This window comes from Trifolium pratense, linkage group LG1 (assembly GCF_020283565.1).
Source record: "Trifolium pratense cultivar HEN17-A07 linkage group LG1, ARS_RC_1.1, whole genome shotgun sequence".
NCBI lineage: Eukaryota > Viridiplantae > Streptophyta > Magnoliopsida > Fabales > Fabaceae > Trifolium > Trifolium pratense.
In genome coordinates this window covers 44,498,356-44,509,728 of record NC_060059.1, presented here as the reverse complement: position 1 = coordinate 44,509,728, position 11,373 = coordinate 44,498,356, and the positions used below count along the sequence as shown (strand labels likewise).

Below are 11,373 nucleotides of genomic sequence, written 5' to 3'. Positions count from 1 at the left end.
TCTGATTGATCAGACAGTCTTGATGAGATCAGATCTTGGCTGTCTGATGGAAATCAACGGTTTGTAACCATGGTCCTGCGGTACGCGCGCGACACTGGATCCGCGTCCATTGATGGTAATTTGGTTAATTAATTAAAAAGAATGAGTATTTTTGTCCAACTGAAAAGGTGCACCTTTACAATAAAAAAATGATCGAATCCAATATCTCATGCATACTATCCAAATTGTTTTCAACTAAACTAACCCTAATTGCTTTATATGATTTTTTGTTTTATGTAGCATGGTTTTGTAAAATGGTTATGTGATGTTTTACTTAATAACAATGGTTTCAGTGTATAACATCTTGGCACTAATGCCCATATGAAACCATTTAACTAAAATAATGGTTTCAGTGTATAACGCTATGAAACCATTTAACTAGACTAATGGTTTCAGTTATAACATCTTGAAACCAAATAACAAGACTAATGATTTCAGTGTATAACAGTATGAAACCATTTAACTAGACAAATGGTTTCAGTGTATAACATCTTGAAACCAATTAAAATGACTAATGGTTTCAGTGTATAACATCTTGACACTAATGCTCATATAAAACCATTTAACTATAATAATGGTTTCAGTGTATAACAATATCAAACTATTTAACTAGACAAATGGTTTCAGTGTATAACATCTTGAAACCAATTAACAAGACTAATGGTTTCAGTGTATAACATCTTGACACTAATGCTCATATAAAACCATTTAACTGTAATAATGGTTTCGGTGTATAACGCCATGAAACCATTTAACTAGACTAATGGTTTCAGTGTATAACGGTATGAAGCCATTTTTGCTGTGGAATGGTTTCAAAGAGTTGTTCTCCAAAAACATATTTAACCTTTAATAAAAATTGTGAAATAAATTTAAATTTTTAAGACGATATAAAACCGAGAGAGTGAAGTATCCCCAACCGTTCCAAATAATTCAAAATACCCTAAATAAAATTTTGGGAAAATTTTATTAATATCTGATATTTATAAAAGCATATTTACCTCATTTAATTAACTAAAAATAGTTCAAGGTCTCAGAAAAATACCTAACTGGTCCCAAAATTCCCAGAAAATTATTTACTATTTTCTGTAAAAAAAATAAAAAAATTTGGAGTCTCCTTGGCACCGCACGCGCCCCCACGCGCCGCCAGTGAGAGTGGGCGTGGAGGCGCGTCACTGTTCATCATCTTCCTCACCCATTTTATGCAGAAACGGGTCGCGTCGACCCGGTTCGTCGACCCGGTTCATTCTCTCTCAATAATCAACGAAACTCGACGTTCTTTATACCGTTTTGATCGTCGTTCGATTTTATGAATGTTTCCGGTATTAGTTTTCGAAATCGGTGATCGAATCGCATATAAAATGTGGCCGAAATTGAGGAAGCAAAAATAGAAAGTTCTTCAGTTATGATTATTACACGTGTAAAATCATCTGATGGCTGTAAATGACTTATGCACCATACATAAGAAAAGGCTTATGCATATTAACTATTGCATTTGATCCGCGTCAACATTTTTTATGGTTCATCTCTCATTTTAATGATGTGACACTACAATTGCTCATGTATCATTGATGTGGCAAGGATGATTGAGAAACGTTTTATTTTCCATGTCATTACACATATTAACATAACATTGCAGGTGGGATAGTTCTGTTTGATTACTTGTTTACTAGCAAATAATTAAATTAATAAAACTGGAGCGAGATGAATAACTCAACTGATTAAGCTAGTTGAGTTAAAGGTTAAGGAGAAAAAAAAATTAACATAACAAGAGAAAAATTAACTATTTGCTATTAAAAAAAATTAAATTAATAAAACTAAAATGGTTAAAATAAGAGATGAGAAATTGTTAAAAAAGCAGCTTTCAGAACTATCAATCAGCACCAAACGATTCAAACATTCACCTTCTTTAAACACTCACTTTCATCATCAACAAACCCTCACCTTCACCATTATCAAACCATCACGAGAGAAAGGAAAAAAAATAACCCAACAAGGATTCAACCCATAAACACATCTTCATCTTCCCACAAGCACCACAACCTAAAAACACCTTCCTTCTTCCTCTTCCTCTTCATCACTTTCTTCATTTTTACTCAAGTATCACAACCCATAAACACTTCTCTTCTCTATTCTTCATTACCACAACCCAGATTACTATTACTTAAACCACCACCATCATCATTCAACCACAACCCACTTTTTTGTTTTCCCTCTTCCCCTTCCCTCTTTTATTATATATATATAGGGGTTTTCTAACTTAGACCCTAGTTAGGTCTAAGTTAGCAAGGTGCACCTTTTGAGTTGGACCAAAATACCCATTCTTTTAATTTTTGAAAGAATAGAGCAACAGGGGCATTTCTGTAATTTTACATAAAAAAAAAAATAATGACACGCGCCCCCACCTTCTTAAAAATTAATAGACGTGGATCCAGTGTCGCGCGCGTACGGAAGGACCATGGTTACAGACCGTTGATTTCCATCAGACAGCCAAGATGTGATCTCATTAAGGCTGTCTGATTGATCAGACAGCCTAGATCATCCTACCATCTTGTCTGCGCCACACTAGATTATAAGCTGGAGAGAGAAAATTTTACTTTTGAAAAAGGCAGCCACGTGTCAGCATATGAATGGGTCTGCGTGATTTTTTCCATTTTATGCTTTAAACTCGATTATTTCGTCGTAAATTAATTTTTTATTTTTTAATTTTTATACCAAAATTCATAATTTTTTTTTCTCTACAAATAGAGACTTGGTTTGTTTGATTTGGACACCGAAAAAAAAACGCAATTTTTCACTACTTTAAACTCGATTATTTCGTCGTAAATTAATTTTTTATTTTTTATTTTTTATACCAAAATTCATAATTTTTTTTTCTCTACAAATAGAGATTTGGTTCGTTCGATTTGGACACCGAAAAAAAAAAACGCAATTTTTCACTACCTTAAATGAGATAAAACGATAATTAAAAACTAATGTTTGCTTCTGAAACCATTTATCTGGTACAATGGTTTCAGAGAGTTGTAATCTGAAACCATTTTGCTGGTAGAATGGTTTCAGTAAGTTGATTATTAGTTATTTGCTTCTGAAACCATTTAGCTTGTAGAATGGTTGCACATAGTTGTATTCTGAAACCATTTTACTGGTAGAATGGTTTCAGTGAGTAATTTATTAATTGTGTTTGCTTCTGAAACCATTTATCTGGTACAATGGTTTCAGAGAGTTGTAATCTGAAACCATTTTGCTGGTAGAATGGTTTCAGTAAGTTGATTATTAGTTATTTGCTTCTGAAACCATTTAGCTTGTAGAATGGTTGCACATAGTTGTATTCTGAAACCATTTTACTGGTAGAATGGTTTCAGTGAGTAATTTATTAATTGTGTTTGCTTCGGAAACCATTTATCTGGTACAATGGTTTCAGAGAGTTGTAATCTGAAACCATTTTGCTGGTAGAATGGTTTCAGTAAGTTGATTATTAGTTATTTGCTTCTGAAACCATTTAGCTTGTAGAATGGTTGCACATAGTTGTACTCTGAAACCATTTTACTGGTAGAATGGTTTCAGTGAGTAATTTATTAATTGTGTTTGCTTCTGAAACCATTTATCTGGTACAATGGTTTCAGAGAGTTGTAATCTGAAACCATTTTCCTGGTAGGATGGTTTCAGTAAGTTGATTATTAGTTATTTGATGAGATTAAGGTAGTGAAAAATTGGGTTTTTTTTTTCTGTGTCCAAATCAAACGAACCAAGTCTCTATTTGTAGAGAAAAAAAAATTATGAATTTTGGTATAAAAAATAAAAAATAAAAAATTAATTTACGACGAAATAATCGAGTTTAAAGTAGTGAAAAATCGCGTTTTTTTTTCGGTGTCCAAATCAAACGAACCAAGTCTCTATTTGTAGAGAAAAAAAAATTATGAATTTTGGTATAAAAATTAAAAAATAAAAAATTAATTTACGACGAAATAATCGAGTTTAAAGTATTAAATGAAAAAAAATTAACGCAGCCAATGAAAGAGTGACACGTGGCCTGCCTTTTTAAAAAGGCTTCTCTCTCCGCGATTGGGCTTCAGCCACTCGCGCCTGTCGGCGCGTGTGGTACACGCGCTTTGGTTTCGGCAAATAACAGCGTGACACGTGTCCTGGGGGGGGGAAAAAGAAGTGGGGGCGCGCGTACTGTTGCATAAAATTACAGAAATGCCCCTGTTGCTCTATTCTTCCAAAAAATTAAAAAATGGGTATTTTTGTCCAACTCAAAAGGTGCACCTTGCTAATTTAGACCCAACTGGGTCTAAATTAGCAGCCCCCATATATATATATATATATATATATATATATATATATATTAAAATAAAAGAAAATTTCTTTTAAAATCTATATTCATAAAATACAAAATATTTATAAAATGACTAAAAAAATTACATTTAAGAGGTCAGTAAAATCTCTAAAACTACACAAATGCAAACCAACAAATAGCAAAAAAAAACAGGTGTCAATCTTTAAGCTACTCCACATTGGATTTTAAGTTTCATGACATGACAAAAAATTAGCTTAATTTAGGCAATGTTTTCAAATTTGAAAATGGAGGGAAAAAATGGTGAACAAATGATCAAAGGGCCAGAAAAGTGGGTCGAAAATGCAAGGCCCGGTCCAAAAAGCCCACATGGATGGCAAACAAACAAAATCTGGTCAGAAGCAAAAGGGTCTTGTCGTTTTCACCATGCTGTGCAACCTCCTCTGCCCTCAATTCAACTTTATCATGAAGCAATTCAAATTTCAAATTCAAATCACTCTCTCTCTCTCTCTCTCTCTCTCTCTCTCTCTCTCTCCCTCCCTCTTCTTTCACGTTCATTTAACATTCTTTCTCCTCCGTCCGTTTCTCTGCTTCATCTCCAACCAGGTAACAATTTCTCTCTCTCTCTCTCTCTCTCTCTCTCTCTCTCTCTGTGTGTGTGTTTTCCCTTTGTTACAAATTTACTTCAACCATTGTGATTCTCTCTTTGGATTGCTCAAGTGTTTTTTTCTCTTCTCAATAGTTTATCTAACGCCTTTAAATCACTCCCAGTTTGTTTTCCCTTTCACAGATTCTATTCCATCACAATCTTCAGGTAATAATTTCCAAATTTCATTGTTAAAATATTTTACTAAAATAATTGTTTTTCTAACTCTATTGATTTCAATGTTTGCTTTAACTGGTGTTCCTAATTTGTTTTTATTTTTTATTTTTTTCTCACTATCACAATCATGTACATGGTGATTTCATACTATTAGGGTAATTTTCATGAATTTGTTTTGACTATGAGTAAATTTTTATGAAGTTACATATTTCTTATAGCTTTGTTAAGCTTTCGATTGCTTTTCATGGAGAAAAGGAACTTATTGGTGTGTTATTTGCTGTTAATGGTATAAAAAACCTTTTAATCAGATGATTTTTTTGTCAATTGTTGTTTTCACTTTTAACTTGCCTTGAATTTCATGAGTTTTGATTATTTATTATTTATTTTTTCTTTGAATTTCTGTTGAAAATACATTTTGGTTAGTTGTCATGTTTGTTAGGATTTGTTTCTATCTTTTAGTTAATAATCCCTACTTCTTAGGAGATCAAAACAACTATCCCGTTCCTTCCTAATGTGATGAGAATTTGCTTCATCTTTTCTCAATTTTTTTTTATTGTTTATATATGAGATGACTTTTTATTTACTTGCTTTTTGTTCTAATTTGTTGCCTAATTTATTTGTTCTTTAACAAGTTAATCAATTAATCGTGAATTAAGGGTGATATTGTTATACCTATATAATTACTTGCTTTCTATATGTAGGTTTTGTTTCTTATTATTAGCTTCATTTTGATTTCCACTTTGTCTCTTTTTCCACAAAATTGGGGATGTATCAAGAATTAAGGGTGATATTGTTATACCTATAATTACATGACATTATTAAGTCTTTTATTATATTTTAATTGCAATCGGGTTAATTTTTTTTTTTTTGCAGTCACACAATAATGAAGAGTGATGACGGATCGTCACACTCTCTAATCCATGCCTATTTTAGTAACATTAAATGCATTTTAGTAGGTTTTAAGCAATAAATGTAAGAGAAATCTATTCATAAGCTTGATTACTTGTTTTGCAAGAAAACAGGAAAAATTGCAGGAAATTGCTGATTTTCACTACGCTGGGGGCGTAGCCCATCACGCGCCGCGTGATGGAGATCACAGGGAGCCAAGTTTTTCACTTTGATCACGCGCGGCGTGATGCCTACCACGTGCGGCGTGAAGCTTTGATCAGAATTAGATTGCTCTCTGACTTGATTACGCGCGGCGTAGCACTGACCACGTGCGGCGTGAAGGAAGGAAGGACAACTGCGCCGGGGGTGTGAAGCTATCACGCGCGGCGTGAAGATTGCAGAGTTGAAGATCAGAGACCTCAGATTTGATCACGCGCCGCGTGATACCGTTACACGCGCGGCGTAGTTGAAGGATTTGCAACCACGCGCGGCGTGATAGATCTGGCGCGCGGCGTGGTTGCGATTATTATATAAGGATTCTGCATTTTCTGTTAAAGGGGTTGGAAAATCTGCTACATTCATCTACTTTTCTGGTTTTGAAGCTTTCAGAGTTGGATCCAGACCTTCATAGGATAGCTTCAAGCTCCTCAATAGCATGGATTCTCAAGCCATGAAGTTGAAGCTAGGACGCGATCGAAGCAACATGAGGAGCTAAACTCCTTGTGGAGGTAGGATCTAGGATAGCTTAGGATGTAGATGAATCTCATGTAGTCTGCTTAATTGTAAGGATTTACTCTGTTAACAGTGTTTACTTAATGCAATTCGTCTCTTAATGCTTTATGATCCTTCATTAGTGTTGTAATGATTTTGAGTTAAGTCACGTATGAGAATATTGATTTAATGTCTGAACTGAATTGCATTGAGCACTCGAGTGTTTCCGGTCGAGAGATTGAAACATAGAGTGTAGCGAACGATCGATGCGCTTTCATATCATTCGTTGTAGGTAGCTTCCGCCCGAGAGATCGGGGGAGTATCGACAACGAATAGAGTGGATTTTGACAAGAGATTGCGATTCACTAATTTGTTGATCCAGTTGTGAACACTTGAGTAAATTCGTATGATACGGTAGATTGCATGTGATTTAGCTATAGACTAGGTGATTCCGATGATTCTACCTCGCTTTTCCATTTATCTCAAAGCACGTTTTCTAACAATTCATCACTCAACATACCCCCAATTTATGTGTATTTCTTGCATAATGTTTATGAACACTATTAGACTAGTTTAATCACACAATCCCTGTGGATCGATATTTTTATTACTACGTGGTATTTCGTTCACTTGCGAAAATTATCCATCAAAGAGGTTTGGTTTCTTTCCCTTTTTCCACAAGTGCATAGACATCAGCCATTAACTAGGAATAGTGACTGTTAGTTCGATTCAATCTATTAAGATATGCCTTATTAGTAGGAAATTTAAGTTAGTGCTTCATTTGCATGAACAAACCTTCCTATTTTTTTTAACCATAAACACATAAGTTGATAATTTCAAAATTAGCCTTTGTTGATATATAGCACCTTATTGAAAAGGAACTAATATGCATCAGCTCTGTTTTGGAGGTTATGGTTTAATTTCATGCCTTGAGTGATCATAACATGATTTATTATTGAGAGTACTTTGTCCGTTAAAATAATTTGTATATATGGTATGATTTGCACCAGTGTATCTTATAATAAGATTTGAACCATGTCTTTCATAAACTTGATTAGGTTCCTTTTGCAGGTTCTACTAACCGAAATTAATTCAAGGTTTTTCATTTTACTTGAGAAGAGACTTTTGGTTGTGGAAAAATGATTTGCTACACCGCTGCTACAAATATCAGCTACAACTGCAGAAGTGAGAGATGATGACGGAGTTTGAATGGTCACATTTAGGTAAGTTGAACTTTTTTTGGCTTTGTCAGTTTATGTTAACCTCAAACAGTCACAAAAGATGAACATTTGAATTCACATGGTTTAAGAAAACTCATTGATTGAAATGCTATAGTATTTTTTATCTGTTGAATGTTGAATTAGAATTTGGAATGTTATATTAGATGGAAAAGTTAGTTATACTAGATAATTGTTTTGATTGTCTATATAAGTTTGTGTTTGATTTTCAAAATGTTGGACTACATGAATGTCTACATGAAAAGTTTTTCCTTCTATTTTTAGAATAGCATATTTAACTTTGTTTATGCCTCATCATGTCCTTTACTTTTATTTATAAAGATGTTCGTTTCCCTGCTATATTTTGAGGAGAATGAAAATGATTGAATTTAATAGATTTTATTTTACCCTTTGTAGAGATTAGAGAACATGGATGCTGTGATGGAGCTCCTGCCCTAGAAAGATAGACTTAAGAGTCTATGGACGGTTCACATACTAATCAAAGCTTTAGGAAACATGTCCAGTTAAACATAGGTGAGAATCAAGAAGAATGTTATCTTTTCATTACTATTGCTTTTAATGTGTAGCCAAAAATCAATAAGAAACCTAGCAACATCAGTAATGGGTAGTTTGAACATTGATATTAGTAGCATAGGAATACATGGGATGGGATGGGCTGGAGAAGAAGCATGATGACTGACCTATATATTCATGTGCTTATATATTCAGAACCTATATATTCATGACCTATATATTCAGAACACAGTGTCACGTCACTTTCATAAATGTTTTCCTTTTTTTCTTTTCCTTCACACATTGCTTTCCTTCTTGTCTTTCTCCATCCCATTTTGGTGAAAAACCAAAAGCTACTTTGCAATCCTATTCTACAATGCTTTGACCAATGCTTTCAAAATCTAAATTTCAAAAGTCCCTCCAAAATCATTCTCCTCCATTTGCTACATTTCATTTTCTCTTCAATTTTTTGTTTGTGGTCCTTTTGTCACACTATAGTGTGATACTTTTTGTTTAGTGAATTTGTTTAAGAGAATCAAAGCAATGGATGATTTCTGCTCTGTGTTTATTACTTTCAAGAGATTGGCTTATCTGTTCCAATTCATAAGCACCTGTAAAGGCCATTAGTAAATGGTTTTCAAGATTTAACTTCATTTTACTTGATACTTTTACTTTTGTAGCACTATTTTAAGCATGTGCATTATTTCTCAAGTATTTATATCTTAAAGGTCTGTGAGAAAAGTGATCAGCATATTGAACTGCACACATTAGCATTTAGTAATCAAGGGAATTTAATTCAATTGTTGAATGAATCACACACACACACATATATGTCCTGATAAATTTGTCCAGTGGTTGTTTTTTATGAAAATGAAATTTTTGGTTTTGGTTTAATTGCAACTTTTGGATGGGGTTTGAATTGGTATCAGTTCACAAATTCTTTGTTTAGCATAGTTGTGTCATGAATTATTATCCCTCTTTAATTGTGGTTAGGGATAATTATTTTAAGATTGTTTGAGCTTGCCCTTGATTAAAATATATTTGCTTTGGAGTTTTCATTTGCGGTGTGGTTCATCATCATGAGTAGCTCCCCTCTACCATACTGATATGTATTTTTGCTGCAGGCAAATCTTAGTCTGTTATTTCAGCTTGGTGGTGGGGCACTTATTTATTGTTTTTGTTAGGTTTTGATTTATGTTTTGGGATCTTTCTGTTTGTATTTAGTCTTAGTCTTTTGTGTACAACTTTTCCTTCATGGTGTTTTGTTATTTTTTTAATAAATATTTACTTTACCTTTGAAATATTTTTTTTCCAGTTTGTAATCTTGAGGAAAGAGTACAAAAGGTTGGACAAGCACATGACAATAAAGAAAATGGAGAGGGAGGATCACCATCCTCTGTGTGACGGTTCCATTTCATCCTCTCATGTTTGGAGTTTCTATGTTTTCGTTATGTTTGTTGAAGGTTCAGAACTGCTTCGACATAATCACCGCACCAGTCTTTTTTGCCACCATTCGTGATCTTCTCTTCAAATGTGAGTCTTCTTCTTTGACTTTTTTTTGAAGGATTTAGAATATCAGGTAGCTTAAATTTAAATATTTTTTTCTGCAGATGTTAAAAGCACATACTTTTAGTCTGATTGTTCTTAAGATAGTTATAGTTACATGTTAAAAGCATGTGTCAGTGATCTTTAAAAAAGACTCTAACATCAAAACCTTGAGTCTCTTGGCTAATGATTTGTAGTTATAATTTGAGATTTTGGATAAAATCTCTGCAGACAGTGGTGTTTGCTGAACATAGTGTTTTTTTCTACCACTATCACTAAAGAGTAAAGGGTATTAGTTTACAATGACGAAAGCAACTGCCAAGAACAATATAAAATATCTTATATCATATCATCAATGAAGTTATATAAAGCTATATTTATACTTTGAAGGGTGTTTGATAGTCTAAGGTTTTGCTTTTAGTTTTATCATCACCAGCCCATTGTCTTCTATTATAATTTTGTCATCTACTATTTTTGACATGGGTGTGGAATGGTTGTAGGAAAGAGGTAGGATGAAGGGAGGTTAGAAAGGGAGATAGCATCAACACAAATTGCTAAAGAACAATGAGATCATTTTGAGGACTATATTTAGTTTTATAGTGTGTATTATTTCTTTGAATTTCCTTTCCATTACTTAATTTCATTTTATTATTACTACTACTTAATTTCATTTTATCATTTTGAGGACTATTGTTTGAGTGATCACTTATAGTTTGATACTTTTAATTACTTTAGTTTGATTTAGATAGAAAAAATCATTGTCATCCTTTGAATTACTTACTTTAATAAGAGTTGGTGAGCTACATAGCTTTCTTTGTATTTGAAAACTCTCAATGATTGTGAAAGAAAAATAAAGCCTACCATAGATCTGTTTTGGATTGATTGCTAAGTTTTAATATGCACCATTGTTTACATTTTCGTTTGTTAACTTAACATGTTTCAAATTAGGTAGGCTAAAAAAAAAACATGTATGAGTTGAATGAATGTTTTCTTTTTTGGTTGTGACTAATTTTTTTACACAATTGTAGATGGCAGGAGCAAGAAAGGTTTACCATGAAGAGGTTGAACTTCTTGGGAGATGACCAAGTTTTTATATGGTGGCTTATATGATATCTCAATAGGATAATTAAGGGGAAAATTACAATGACCTTCCCTAAAGTCTATTGAATAGACAAACACCTCCCCTCTAAACTTACACCGTTTATTAAACTGTTAATTTTATTATGATGATAATCTCTCTCCACTGAAACCTTGAATATCGTACCATTGTTCGAACCTTCTCAAATCATTTTTCCTATTTTAACTCTACTATTATTAGTTTTCAATTGAAGAATAATCATCCTATA

General features: G+C 33.3%; 1 long non-coding RNA gene across 5 annotated transcripts; it reads left to right on the top strand.

Moving 5' to 3' along the window:
* The first annotated feature begins 4,474 nt into the window (after positions 1 to 4,474).
* LOC123921990 lies at positions 4,475 to 11,373 on the top strand. 5 transcript variants are annotated; one of them, XR_006814205.1, is made up of 6 exons: positions 4,475 to 5,144; positions 7,824 to 7,975; positions 8,387 to 8,503; positions 9,798 to 10,015; positions 10,528 to 10,626; positions 11,056 to 11,373. It is a non-coding gene; the product is annotated as an uncharacterized LOC123921990 (long non-coding RNA). The 5 variants fall into 5 exon arrangements; XR_006814203.1 differs by lacking the exon at positions 10,528 to 10,626 and having other exon boundaries at positions 4,477 to 4,936; positions 5,102 to 5,144; positions 11,056 to 11,371; XR_006814204.1 differs by lacking the exon at positions 10,528 to 10,626 and having other exon boundaries at positions 4,478 to 4,936; positions 11,056 to 11,371.